We start from the raw sequence: 14,965 nt of genomic DNA on the forward strand, positions 1-14,965 counted from the left end.
TACTGCATGCTCGCTCTGCAAAACACTCAGGACATAGTAACAGTCTTCTTGGGAACTAAGCTGAGACTCATTCTTTTTTTTAAGTCTTTATTGAATTCGCTACCATATTGCTTCTGTTTTGGGTTTTGGGTTTTTTTTGCCACAAGACATGTGGGATCCTAGCTTCTGGACCAGGGATTGAGCCCACACTCCTGCACTGGAAGGCAAAGTCTTACCCACTGGACGGGCTGGGAAGTCTGAGCTGGGATTTCAAACAGTATCTGTCTAAGAATACGTGAAGAAGGAATGTTGATTTAATGTCCCAAATCAGGAAAACTTAGAAGGAAATATTTCAGCACTGTCGCAGACTCCAATTTGCTAAAGATAATTAAGAGGGAAAATTCAACATTATGATGGGTAAGCAGCATTGAAACAAATCCATCCAAAGAAATACATAAATGTAAACAAAGAACGCAGTGTACACAAGGCAACGTTTTGCTGGCTGAATTTTTTTATGACATTCATGGAGTGGAAATAAAGTAATAAAAACGTTCCCTCAAAATATGTTGATTTTTGAGGCAGCATTACTAAAATTTTGGTTAAAAATATCTGTATTTAACTCAACTTATTGACATCTAAATCAAGCTTTGTAGTATATCTATGTTTCCCAAAACAGGTGCCAATACAAATTTAGTTTCGTTCAACTTGATATAGCCATGGAAACAGCTTATAAGCTTAAGTACTAAATCGGGCCCTTGGGATATACAAAGGTTCTCGGAGTCTGGGATGAGAAAACAAAGATACAGATCCAGAATTACTAACATTTATTGAGAACCTACTATGTGTTCTATACTGCTCTAGTTTTTTTTATCAAATATTCTAATTCTCAATGCATCGGTTTTGCTTTTTAGTCATGTGTGCTACAAGAGAGGTGCCAAGAGCCAACTAAGAAACTGTTAGCTGAGAAAGGCACTGCTGCTGCTGCTGCTGCTAAGTCGATTCAGTCGTGTCCGACTCTGTGGGACCCCAGGGACGGCAGCCCACGAGGCCCCCCCAGCCCCTGGGATTCTCCAGGCAGGAACACTGGAGTGGGTTGCCATTTTGAATAATAATACTAATAAAAATATGGTAGCAAATACTGAGAATGTTCCATGTGCTAACACTGTTCTGAGCATTTGACATGTAGTAAGTCATTTATTGGGCTTCCTAGGTGGCACAGTGGTAAAGAACCCACCTGCCAACAGGAGACATAAGAGATGTGGGTTTGATTCCTGGGTCAGGAAGATCCCCTAGAGAAGGCAGTGGCAACCCACTCCAATATTTTTGCTTTGGAGAATCGCATGGACAGAGGAGCCTGGTGGGCTAGAGTCCATAGTGTCGCAAAGAGTCAGACACTATTGAAGCAACCTAGCATGCACACTTGCAACTCATTTATTCCTCACAGCTCTGAGGTAGATGTTATATTCCCATCCTGTACAAAAGGATACTGAGGAACAGTAAGTTGCTTTACTCACTTCTGTTATTAAACATATGAATTTATCTTCATTCCCTCCAGAAACCCCACTGAAAAAAAAAGAAAAAAGTATAAATTTCTAATGACAAAGAAAAAGGGGAAAGACAGAACAGCTGATAGGAGATGTCAAGTCTTTCTTTCTTTTTTTTTTTTCCCAACAAGGGAGAGGCGACTGACTGTGAGGCAGAGGATGTGGACTCCTAAGCATAATACAGAAAGAAGCTGAAACCCCCAGCAGAACTTGGCCACTCCGGAGTTGGAGGCACCAAATATCAGTGAAGTGGTAAAGGCTGAGCCTGAGAACAGGACACCGGGCCCCCGTCCGCGCCTTTTCTCAGCTGCACGGGTAAGTTCCAGATCAGGGAGGAGAACGAGCAGGCCCCAGTAGCTGGAGTCAGACACACGAGCAAGAAGTAGGGCTGGCGGACAGAAACAGGCCACTGACTCCCGCTCACATCCTGACGCCGGAGTGTTTATAAGACTGAATGCCCAAGGAAAGAGCCAGGAGAAACGCAGCCCTGCCGAGGAAGAGATCTCTAGATGCCGCCATTCAGGGGCCTCCACCTGGGAAGGTGGGCAGGCCGTCCAGCCACCGCCTCGTGAACCCACTTGTTAGTAAATCTTCCCCACATTTGGAGGCATTCTCATAACTTTTGGGTGTCTCTTTTTTTTAGTAAGAATATTTTGTATCACCAGTTATCAACACGAAAGACCAAGGGAAAAAGAAAAAAAGGCTGACTGGTTAGGAAGAGAAGATAATACAGGAATGATAAGACAAATTATCTTCTTCAGAGATAGACTACATTATGAAACAAGTAAAAGATACCTAAAAAAAATGAAAAGTAACTCTTGGAAACAATAATAATAATACTAGGAATAAAACAAGTATTGGGAGATAAAATTGAGACAATCTGCAGGAAGAATAGCAAACATAAAATAGTGTACAAAAGAGAAAAATAAAGTTAAGAAAACCAGACAACTGATCCAGGATGCCCACTATCCAATGAACAGGAGTTCCAGAAGGAAAGGAAAGAGAAAATAGAGGAGACAAAATTATAAAAACAAAAAACACAAGTTTCCCTTGTCTGCAGCCGAAAGTGCCCGCAAGCATCTGACATAAATGAATAGTGTCCATATTGAGCAGCATCATGATGCTGCTCAATATGGACACTATTCATTTATGTTTACAGAACCAGGAGTAAGGAATTGATCCTAAAATCTTTCCGCAAGGTTAAGCAATCACACACACAAATATAAAAACAAAATTGCAGTGGATATTCCAGCAGCAAACATGGTAACTGTAAGACTACTGAACAATAACTTTAAAAAGTATACTAAGAGAAACGATTTCTCACAGGTGTTTTCTACCCAGCTAACTGTCAATCAATGAGTAAGTATCTTTACTCGGGAAACTAGTAAAAAGTCGCTACACCAAATCAGAAGGATGAATCTAGAAGGAGAACAGAAGAACCAGGACACAAGAGCTCCAATGAAAGTTTTGGCTTGGGGAAGTCCCTTTTAGGGAGGTATGAACCAGGCTTAGAGATACACTAGTTCCTAATGGGGCTTCCCTGGTGCGCTCAGATGGTAAAAAATCTACCTGCAATGCAGGAGACCTGGGTTCCATCCCCAGTAGAACAGAGAATACAGACTTATAGAACTAGGGTCTCCAGGGAAAAAATTTTTTTTAAATTATTTTGTCTGTTAGAGCATTTGGAAAATTTATGAAGAGGCACTCTATAAGTCTATAGAGAAAATTACCAGTAGGTATATAGAAAACTGGCAAATAATATGTCAATGAGAGTCACTTTTTGCTCAAGATAAAAGATAGTATGGAGAAGGTAATGGCACCCCACTCCAGTACTCTTGCCTGGAAAATCCCATGGACGGAGGAGCCTGGTGGGCTGCAGTCCATGGGGTCGCTGGGAGTCGGACACGACTGAGCGACTTCACTTTCACTTTTCTCTTTTCATGCACTGGAGAAAGAAATGGCAACCCACTCCAGTGTTCTTGCCTGGAGAATCCCAGGGATGGGGGAGCCTGGTGGGCTGCCGTCTATGGGGTCGCACAGAGTCGGACACGACTGAAGCGACTTAGCATAGCATAGCATAGAGGAATACTATAGGGCTCAGCCGTAAACACTAATTATGTGATCGCAATAAAATAAACATTGACTAATGATTTAATCCCAAACTGTGAAGCACGTATTTATTTTAAAAGAATGGAGGAGCAAACCTGAATGGGGAAGCTAAATTTCAATCACAGATAAGACAACAGTAGATAGTGCCTACATCTTATAAAGAAAAAATGGCAGGAAAAGCATATGATTAAAAAATATGGACATGAATACCAAAACAATTTCAGAGCAATTACTTCTGGGGAATAGAAATAGGGGTGTGAAGGAGAAAGACCAAGGACTGCTTATTTTAATAATCATTTTGTATTATTTAATGTTTTCTAATTTTTTATTATTTCAATAATTATGTTACAGTATTTAATGTTTTCTAATTTTGTTTTCTAAATTATTTCAATCATACATATAAAGGTAGAGAATTCATATATTAAATTCATATAATTGTGTGTGGCAGATTTTTAAAAATATATTGTTGAAGTTTGGGGATACTTTCTAATCCCATTCCTACTCTTTCCCTCCCTGGAAAAATTGCTACACTGCAAACCTTTGTATATTTTTATACCATCATCATGTAAAAATAAAATGTTACACTGTTTTCAGACTTATAGAAACAACATCATATTGTACATCTCATTTTGCAATTTGCTTTTTCATTACATACTATGTTCCTGAGATTTAACTATGATGATAGTAGTTTTAGATCATTTAACTGCTGTCTATATTCAACCAAATGCCTCCTGAGAAATCTGTATGCAGGTCAAGAAGCAACAGTTTGTACCAGACATGGAACAACAGACTGGTTCCAAATTGGGAAAGGAGTACGTCAAGGCTGTATATTGTCACCCTGCTATTTAACTTATATGCAGAGTACATCATGTGAATGCTGGGCTCGTTGAAGCACAAGCTGGAATCAAGATTGCTGGGAGAATCACCAAATCACCAAATCACCAATCACCAAAGAATTGATGCTTTTGAACTGTGGTGTTGGAGAAGACTCTTGAGAGTCCCTTGGACTGCAAGGAGATCAAACCAGTCAATCCTAAAGGAAGTCAGTCCTGAATATTCATTGGAAGGATGGTTGCTGAAGCTGAAACTCCAATATTTTGGCCACCTGATGGGAAGAGCTGACTCATTCGAAAAGACCCTGATGCTGGGCAAGATTGAAAGCAAGTGGAGAAGGGGATGACAGAGGATGAGATGGTTGGATGGCATCACTGACTCGATAGACATGAGTTTGATTAAGCTCTGGGAGTCGGTGACGGACAGGAAGCCTGGCGTGCTCAAGTCCATGGGGTCACAAAGAGCTGGACACGACTGAGCGACTGAACTGAACTGACCTATGTTTAACCGAAAGAAGATAGCACAGTTTATCTCCTTGTCCTCCTGTTGATAGACATTTGAATTGTTTCCAGGTTTTCAGTATTAGCATGAATAGTGTAGTAAACATTCTTATATTGTGTCCTCTGGAAAAATGAAGTAGACCTGCATAACACAGGGTTTGAATATATTTAAATTTACTAAATATAACCAAATGAGCTGTTCACAGTGATTCCAACAATATATGTCTCCTGTCCCTACCCCAAGGATAGTGTGAAAATTCAGTTGCTCCAATCATCACCAAAGCTCCCTATTGACAGCTTCAGCTCCTTAGAATACCTGCGTGCGTTTCATTAAGACAGTCATTTCTGCTGAGGATGTTGCTTTTTTAAAAAAATTAATTTTTACTGGAGTATAGTTGCTTTACAATATTGTGTTAATTTCTACTGCACAGCAAAGGGAATCAGCTATGTTATTGTTTTTCAGTCGCAAAGCATGTCTGACTCTATGACCCCATGGACTGCAGCACACCAGGCTCTTCTGTCCTCCACCATCTCCCAGAGTTTGCTCAAATTCATGTCCATTCAGTTGGTGATGTAATCTAATCATCGTGTCTTCTGTTGCAACCTTCTCCTTTTGCCTTCAATCTTTCCCAACATCAGGGTCTTTTCCAATGAGCAGGCTCTTCAGTGGCCAAAGTATTGGAGCTTCAGCATTAGTATCAGTTCAGTTCAGTCACTCAGTCATGTCCAACTCTTTGCCAACCCATGGACTGCACATACCAGGCTTCCCTGTCCATCACCAACTCCTGGAGCTTGCTCAAACTCGTGTCCTTTGACTCAGTGATGCCATCAGTCATCAGTCCTTCCAATGAATACTCAGGGTTGATTTCATTTAGGATTGGCTGGTTTGACCTTCTTGCTCTCCAAGGGACTCTTAAGAGTCTTCTCCAACACCACAACTCAAAAGCATCAATTCTTTGGCACTTAGCCTTCATGGACCAACTTTCATAAATGTACATGAGTACTGGAAAAACCCTGGCTTTGACTATATGGACCTGTGTTGGCAAAGTGATGTCTCTGCCTTTTAATACACTGTCTAAGGCTCCCCAGATGTCTCAGTGGGTAATGAATCCTACTGCAATGCAGGAGACATGGGTTCAATCTCTGGATCAGCAAGATCCCCTGGAGAAGGAAATGACAAACCATTCCAGCCTTCTTGCCTGAAAAATCCCATGAACAGAGGATCCTGGTGAACTACAGTCCATGGGTATCAACAAGAGTCTGCCACAATTGAGCAAGTAACAACAGCAAAATGGTTTTAAAGGGCCAGATGTCCAGATGAATCAGCTGTATACACACATATATCCCCTCTTTTTTGGATTTCCTTCCCATTAGGTCACCACAGAGCACTGAGTCGCGTTCCCTGTGCTACACAGTAGGTTCTCACTAGTCATCTATTTTATACATAGTGTAATAGTGCATATATAGCAATCCCAATCTCCCAATGTACTCCAGCTGCCCACTTGGTGTCCATATGTTTGTTCTCTATTGTCTGTGTCTCTATTTCTGTTTAATAAGATCAGCGATGCCATTTTTCTAGATTCCACATACATATGTTAATATAAGATATTTGTTTTCCTGGTTTAGTTCACTTTGTATGACAGCCTCTAGGTAGGATTTTGCATTGTTATTCAGTAGTCCACATGGCAAAAATAGTGTTCCTCCTGGGTAAATTTCTCCATGTTTGCTTATACCTTTTCTCCTAGACCATCCACTTATCTTGTCTGCTTTCCGAATCCACCACACACTTGACCACACTCTCATCTTGTCTCTTCTCTGAAGGTGAGACCACCTCTGACAGAATGACTCTTCCTTCCACAGTATTTTATACCCATTTTATAGTTATTCACTGTTGAGGATTAATTAGACAACTTTTCTTAAACATGGGTTCTAGCATCTGAATTTACTGTAAGGGAGTAAATATTATCAAGATTGATGATAAGAAGGCTTTGCATTTACAAACAGCTCTGCAGATTTGCAAACTTGATCTCATGGCCATTATCATAGTTGCTTTTAAAAACTTTTTGAGCAGGAGGACTCTTGACAAAAAAAAAAAAAACATCGCCTCCCCTCATGGTAGAAGTATAGTACACACTGATTCAGCAAATGCATAGTGATATTGGACTATTATGATTTTAAGATCACTTTTAAATGGACTTTATGTTATTAATTACAAGAATAACTACATACTTCCGGAAAGTGTCGGGTGCGTCATGATCTGCACATTGAGTGATACATTCAAGGACGTTGTCAGATTCAAAACACAGGTATTATAGCTTGAAAAATATAGAATCTGTTAAAAGCAATTTAAATTTTGTCTAAAGTCTCCATAAGACGAGCCAAAGGAGAGCCATTAATTACACACAGCAAGTCATCTTAAAAATCCCTTTCTCCTCAGCTTTGTCTTCACTGTTTATATCTTGCCTTAGCTCTCTAGTCTCAGTCTCTATACTTCCCAAATTTGCTCCAAACTCAGCCTCAGGGGCTATATTTGTCTCTGCCCTTGTTGCTCAATATCACAGGCTACCTCCCTTTCTCTTTCCCCAAATCGATTCTCGACACGGTCCCTTTCTGGGCTGAAGCTCTCTCTACTTCCCTGAGCAGAACCATGACCAGGGTCAGCAGACCAAAATACATGAATTTTTACCTGAGAAAGCTGGGGTAGGTGAAGCAGCCTGAGTTTATTGTGAGCCTGTCATCTTGATAAACAACTTCTATATTTTCAGTCTGTGGAAATGTGAAGGATTTGCAGTAACTCTTCAGCCCCGAGGGTCCCTGGCTATGGTAGAAATGACTACCTCACATTGCACCTTCTTCAAATCTCTGCAGGACCAAGCTTAATAATTTTCACAGTGTGTTTTATGACAGTACAGGACAGCAACATTTTCTAAAGCCAAACTGATTTTGAAACATGTCCACTCCAGTAAATCATCATTCCCACCTTGACTAATGTACTGACTCACTTGGCTGGGAAAAGAAGTCACAGCCAGCTTTGGAGTGCATTCAGGTTGATCCAAACACCAAAAGAAAAAAAGAAAAAGTATTTTGCTGTTTGTTTACTCCACAAATTGGCCAGTTTTCCATGTATTTTTTTTCTTATTTACTGACTCACACTTGGCACTCTGCATGATCTACGTGAAAATACTAGAAACCTCAGCAGAATAAAAGTTGAGCAGGGATACAAGAGGGAAAGGGAGGGGGCAGGAATAAAGGAAATAATTTCTAGAGAACTCTGACATCTCATTTTCTTAGCCAAAATAGGAAAATGATGCCTATCCCAACCTAAAACCTAAATCTGTACCACGTTAAGTATATAAGATAAAAAAAATAAGGCCTTCTCTTCTATTGGAAAATGTCATTCTGGCTTCCTGACCAACTGAGAAGTAAAACAGTACCATAAGTCTCCTACAATCCTTCAAGTATTGGACTTTCACAGATTCGAACCTGCATTCCATCAGTATTGAAATGCATCAATGCATCAACTGGCATGAGTGAAATCTCAGCTTGCCCTCCATCTCTGTTGCGGATGATCCTTCAGCTCTACCATCTCCCACCTACTCTCCTTCCTCCAGTTAGTAACTGTTCTTGCCTGTTCACTCGATGCCAGCCCCTGTATGCCAGCTGTACTACTATACTTTTCAAGGTACTATACTATAAGATTCAACTGTTTTATTTTTGTGTTTACTTTTATGTATTATTTATGTGAAAAGTACGATAAACCTATTAGAGTACAGTGTTATAAAGCTGACTGTGTTAGTTGGGCATGCAGGCTAAGTTTGTTGGGCTTAGAAACAAATTGGACTTACAAACATACTCTTGGAATGGAACTTGTCATGTGTAGAGCACTTACTGTAATGAAGAAAAATAAATAAATAAGCAAGCACAAAAATAACTAGTAAGTGCATGCCTACATGTATTGCCATGTGCCATGAATTGGGAGAAGGAGAGAGTGCAATGAGAAGACGAAACCAGATGCCAGAAGCTTTGCTTGACGACTAGGCTTTCCCACCAAAGGTCCATGCGCAAGTAGTGATTCTTTTCATCTCCATCTTCCTAAGGTAGGAAGATGGTTATGTTTTTCTAGGTCCCTAAGGTTTCTTTCAACTCTGTGAATCAAAATTCTGAAATTCTGTAATCAGTCTCACACATTTACCCTTGATTCTAGAAAACAAACACTGTGGAAAGAATATTACATTTGGAATCAGAAGAAAGAAGTCTGGAGCCTCGCTGTGTCCTCAGGTCTGTATGATTTAGGGCAAGCCACAGTCTTCTTTCCTTCTCCTCCTCCTCCTCTTCTTTCTCCTCATTATTATTATTATTATCATTACTTTCATTGCTATTATTATTTCCTCAACATGTGATGATGTTTTCTGAAAGTGTTACTGAGGTTGGATACCATAAACAAATGTATACTCTAAATGATAAATGCTAAGCAAATATTTGTCATTAATATTTGCATGGCCCTGTTGACAGGACTTATTACTTGGTTGGTGGTGAGATGGTGGTTGGTTGAAATTTCCTGGGATAAAAGCTAAGATATACCACCTTTCCTCCCCAGAACAGTTATTTGCACAGACCCAGGAGCCAAAACCATGAGTCTTATGATCCTTCATTCTATTTTAAAAATCTGAAACAATTTCCGTAATAAGAGATAGGAAAGATCACCAAAAGTATCCTTCAAGTAATTAAAAACCTATCATTATACTTCTTGTTGTTCAGTCACTAAGTCGTGTCTGACTCATTGCGTTCATGACTGCAGCACGCCAGGCTTCCCTGTCCCTCAGCATCTCCCAGAGTTTGTCCAAGTTCACATTCATTGAATCAGTGATGCTATCCAACCATCTCATCCTCATTATAGTCATTTTATACCAATCATTATAGTTCTTTTCTTTTAATTAAATGGGCCATGGAATAATGTCCAAGTCAGTTCAGGTTGCTATAAAAAGTCTCATAAGACTGAGTTATAACCAACAGATATTTATTTCTCACAATCGTGGAGGCTGGCAGTCTGAGATCAGAGTGTCAGCATGGTCAGCTCCCTGTGAGAATCCTCTTCTAGGGTACAGACTGCAGACTGCTCATTGTATCCTTGAATGGCAGGAAAAAGCAAGCTAGCTCTCTGCCCTCTCATAAGGGCATCAGTCCTGAACAAGGGCTCCATCCTCCTGACCTAGTCACCTCCCAAAGGCCTTACCTCCAAATACCATCACATTAGGGATTACATTTCAACATATGAATTTGGGGGCAGGGGGGACATAAACACTCAGTCCATAACAAATCATGTTATACCAAAGCAAGAGAGAAAACTCAGCAAATTCAAACATACAGTGTCACTCCATAAAGTCTACAGTGCAAACCAGATTCTATACCATTTATACACCTCAGGCTTCCCTGATGGCTCAGCTGGTAAAGAATCTGCCTGCAATGCAGGAGACCTGGGTTCGATCCCTGGGTTGGGAAGATCCCCTGGAGAAGGGAAAGGCTACCCACTCCAGTGTTCTGGCCTGGAGAACTCCATGGTCTGCAGCCCATGGGATTGCTGAGTCGGACACGACTCAGCAACTTTCATTTTTATACACTTGAGTTTAGAAGCAAAACAGTCCATCCATGAGTATTTATTTTCCCTTCACCTTCAGCACCTTTGTTTTGTGTGTGTGTGTACATTTATTTTTTTATTTTTATTTTTTTTGTTTAGCATGATCTGCTATTTATTTTTTTAATATAAATTTATTTATTTTAATTGGAGACTAATTACTTTACAATATTGTATTGGTTTTGCCATACATCAACATGAATCCATCACGGGTGTACACACGTTCCCCATCCTGAACTCCCCTCCCACCTTCAGCATCTTTGGAATTTTTTTCTCCTTCTGACTTTTAAACAATTTTACCAAACCCTTATTGTCTAGCTGACCAAGAGTTACCAAGAGATACTTACTCTGGGGGAAAATAAAAAATTAGTGCTGGCTGCTGTCTTCACATTGAAGGTTATGCAAATGTTCATCTGTTCCTCTGAAGCCTTGAACATCCCTGTGGGAACAACAGCCTCTTTGCCAGAATTCATGTTCTTACTAAGGTTTAAAATCAATGTACACTTACCTATAGCTCAGAAGTAAGCCAGCCAACAGTTTCTACAATATTAAAATGATCAGAAGATCTGCTTTCAAATGGTCAATCGCATGCCAGAGATGTGGTTAGCTTGGGCCATTGTAAACTTCAGATTCACGCCTATGAGCCTTTCTCCCGCTGCCCCCACAAGCTGGGGGACTGGAACAGTCTCATCCAGGGAAACCTGGCAGACTGAGAAAAGAACTTACCCAAACTCTTAAGGTGCTCTTCCTCCCTCCCTTCCTAAATGGAATGAAATTTAATCAAATGAAATTGTCCTGGAATTGGATATTCAGATTAACATATCAATAGGCAGAAATCCCCCACCCCTTTTGGTAACGCTCTAGCTGGAAAAGAAAAATCTTTCCAAAAAGTAGAGTCCAATTTCCTGGTTACATATGGGGTGTGAACCAGTGCTGAATGTTTTAGAAATCTATCATGTCTTAGCGTAGTCATAATCTGCTTCCCAGGTGGCTCTAGTGGCAAAGAACCTGCCTGCCAATGCAAGACCTAAGAGACAAGGCATCTATACCTGGGTTGGGAAGATCCTCTGGAGGAGGGCATGGCAACAGACTCTAGTATTCTTGCCTGGAGAATCCAGTGGACAGAGGAACCTGGTGGGATACAATCCATGGGATCAAAAAAGAGGGCTGGGGGAGAAGGTGAATGTCTTTGGGGTCTGTGGACAGTGGCCATTTCACAGGATATTCCTTGGGACACTTGGAGGACCCCTCCAGTCTTCTACCTCCTGGCAGAAATGCCTCTTCATTTACCATCAGGACTTTATAACTTTGGTTTATGATCTGACCCTTGCATAGTCAACAGACACAATTATTTATTGAGCACTTACTATGTACCTGGAATGGTACTGGGATCTGAGGTTGGATTCAAAGACTGTTTTGGATAGATGGATACATAGATGATGAATAGATAGAGATTTTTTTTGTTGTTAATCACACTAAGATCAAAGTTCAAAATCCCATCTGCCTGTCTAACTTCCTGCCTTGGTGCTTTCTCTCTCAGGCACTCCTCTGTAACAACTGCCTTTCTTTCTGCTCCTCAAACTTTAAACACTTCTGCCTCAAGGTCCTTGCACATCCCCTGTTTCTGGAACACTGGACCTACATCCCTATACGCAGGTCTTTGCTCAGATGTTCCCTCCTCGTAGAGGTCTCTCCTGACCAGCGTATCTAAAGTAGCTATTTCACCCCTCACTGTTGCAACATCCTAAAGTCATTCTCTGCATGACTCTGATTCCTACTTTAAAAATTAATATATGATTTCTGTACTGCTTTTATGTCACTTGTCATCCTTTTGCACTCGACCATCTTCCTGCAGGTCTGTGTTATCCCGAAGACTGCACCAGGGTCTGAGGTCAGTCCTTACCCTACAGTCTCCCTCCGGTCTCCACGCCCTGGTCAGAGTACAGCTTCATAAACATGCACTCAGTGAATTACTACGGGGCATACCCTAAATTTACCCTTGCAAAATAAACTTTTACAAACATAAAAATAAGCAATAATGTAATTTTGTCGTTTTGGCATTTACCTTTTTCATAAAAGTGTTTTTTAAAAAAGTACTGTCATTCTATTTAATTGAAGACACAGCCGGGTAGGGTCTGGTTAATTGCGGCTTTCCAGCTGGGGCTCTAGAGGCAATGACCCTGTCCCACGAGCTTCTTAGCATCTCTGTCAGTGTTCCAGAGTGAAGTGCCTGGGGAACATAGGCTGCTTTTGAGAACTGGAGCAGGTCTGCTGGGGGAATTCAAACTGCCCACTAGTAGTATTCATTGTGAGTCTGTTTCCTCCTAGAAATACAATAAGAGGACAACGGCACGTATTTTTACAGCCTTTTACAACTGAAGGAGCACTTTGACATGAGTCTTGTCTTTATCCTAGGCTGTTTGCTCCTGGATAGGAGAGACTCAGTTTGGAATTCAGGCTACAGAGAACAAGCAGGGGTATAACCCATCTTCCGGGAAGAGATTAGGGAGGGTGTGGTGTGAGCACAGCCTAGCACAGCCTAGCACAGCTTCTCCTGAAACAGGAAGAGGAACGCATCGTCTGTGTCCTCGAATGCCAGCACGCCAGAGGGCAGATGCTGTGAGGCATCGTGATTAATAATGGCTGTGCTACATGCTGTGTGGTGCTTAGTCATTCAGTCATGTCCAACTCTTTTCGACCCCATGGACTACAACCCGTCAGGTTCCTCTGTCCATGGGATTCTGCAGGCAAGAATACTGGAGTGGGTAGACATTCCTTTCTCCAGGGGATCTTCCCAAGACAAGGATCGAACCCAGGTCTCCCATATTGCAGGCGGATTCTTTGCTGTCTGAGCCACCAGGGAAGCCCTGAATAATGGCTACTATGTACCAAGTACCCATCAGGTGCTATGCCCTCAAAAAGGCAGAAATAACCCACATGGGACTTCCCTGATGGTACAATGGAGAAGAACCCACCTTCCAGTGCAGGGGACATGGGTTCGATGCCTAGTCCTGGAAGAGCCCACACACTGTGGAGTACCTAAGCCCATGTGTCACAACTCCTGAGCCTACGTGCTGCAGCTACTGAAGCCCATGTTCTTAGAGCCTGTGCTCCCCAAGAGAAGCCACCGTAATGAGAAGCCCCCACACCGCAGCAAAGAGGAGACCCCACTCACCGCAACTAGGAAAAGTCCGTGCAGCAACCAAGATACAGCACAACCAAAACTCACTAAATAAACAAAATTATCCCCCAAAATAACCCACATGATTGGTTTGGATTTGTTGGGAGATGGGTGTTGAAGAACAAAAGGCATTTTTGCAAATGAAACCTCAGAACCGTAACCCATAATAGGTAACACAAACCAACCAAAAAGAAGCTTCTCTGTTTGGTGATAGGTGATGGTGGAGCCATCCTGGCTTCTCCCCGTGCTTCACTTGTCACTCCTACGGCCATGGAGACAAAGTGGGGGATGCCCAGGGCAATGCAGAGCATGGCTGGGAAAACACTGTGTTGAGAAGCCTTTGGCTGGGAAGGGAGAGAAGAAGTGAAAGGGGGCAGGAAAGTGGGATGGGGGAGTCATTTTCTTGTGTGGTTTTCCGGCTTTACCTGACCTCTTACCCCACACCCTGATGAAGTCCCTCCCCCATCTGAGAATCGCGGTTACCATGAGGGACATCCTCAGGCAGATGTGAGCCTCCTGGTCGTCAGCCGCCGCCCTTCCCAGGCTAGACATTTGCTGCTGGGAGAGGCGATTGTCCTGGACACTTTCCCCATTTCTCTCCATTTACAGCCCACTGTGGAGGTGGAAAGGAAGTCGTAATGCTGCCTGCTTCCCTCCCCAGCATCCTTGAGTCCTTGTGTTGTAAAACGCATCCTTGCCGCTGAGAGCTCCGCCTGCAAACTTCAGGGAACCTTGAGAAGTTCGACCTCCTTGCAGCACCTCCATCCTTCTTGCCCGGCCCTGACAGTTATTGATTTAGCAGGGACATGGATGGCCCGGGGACCTCACCTCGCCCTGACTTCCGCAGCCACCTCTCAGTGATGTTTGGCGAAGACTCAGGAGCTTGTCATCTATCATACTCACCTTTCATATTCCAGACAGCCTCCCTGGATGTTTTCCTATCTTGTCACTGCTAATAGAGCCCTTACCTGTTAGAGGATCCTGCCAGCTTCTGCCCTTCCACAAATACAACCCCCTAGAATAACTACAGCAATGAAAATGAGGAAATAACAAAGCTTTGAATGTAAATATCATAGTACTTTTTAAAAAAAAAATTGGGAATTGAGGGGGTGGTCCTAAGATGGCAGAAGAATAGGAGGGGGAGACCATTTTCTCCCCCACAAATTCATCAAAAGAACATTTAAAC

General features: G+C 42.0%; 1 long non-coding RNA gene across 1 annotated transcript in view; it reads left to right on the forward strand.

Moving 5' to 3' along the window:
* The window catches only part of LOC132344240 (uncharacterized), a 43,316-nt gene extending 30,702 nt beyond the window's left edge, over window positions 1–12,614 (forward strand). The window contains exons 4-6 of the long non-coding RNA XR_009493420.1: window positions 1,655–1,838; window positions 9,171–9,244; window positions 12,454–12,614. This is a non-coding gene — a long non-coding RNA (uncharacterized lncRNA). The remainder of the gene's footprint in view (window positions 1–1,654; window positions 1,839–9,170; window positions 9,245–12,453) is intronic.
* The last annotated feature ends 2,351 nt before the right edge of the window (window positions 12,615–14,965 follow it).

This window comes from Bos taurus, chromosome 29 (assembly GCF_002263795.3).
Source record: "Bos taurus isolate L1 Dominette 01449 registration number 42190680 breed Hereford chromosome 29, ARS-UCD2.0, whole genome shotgun sequence".
Lineage (NCBI taxonomy): Eukaryota > Metazoa > Chordata > Mammalia > Artiodactyla > Bovidae > Bos > Bos taurus.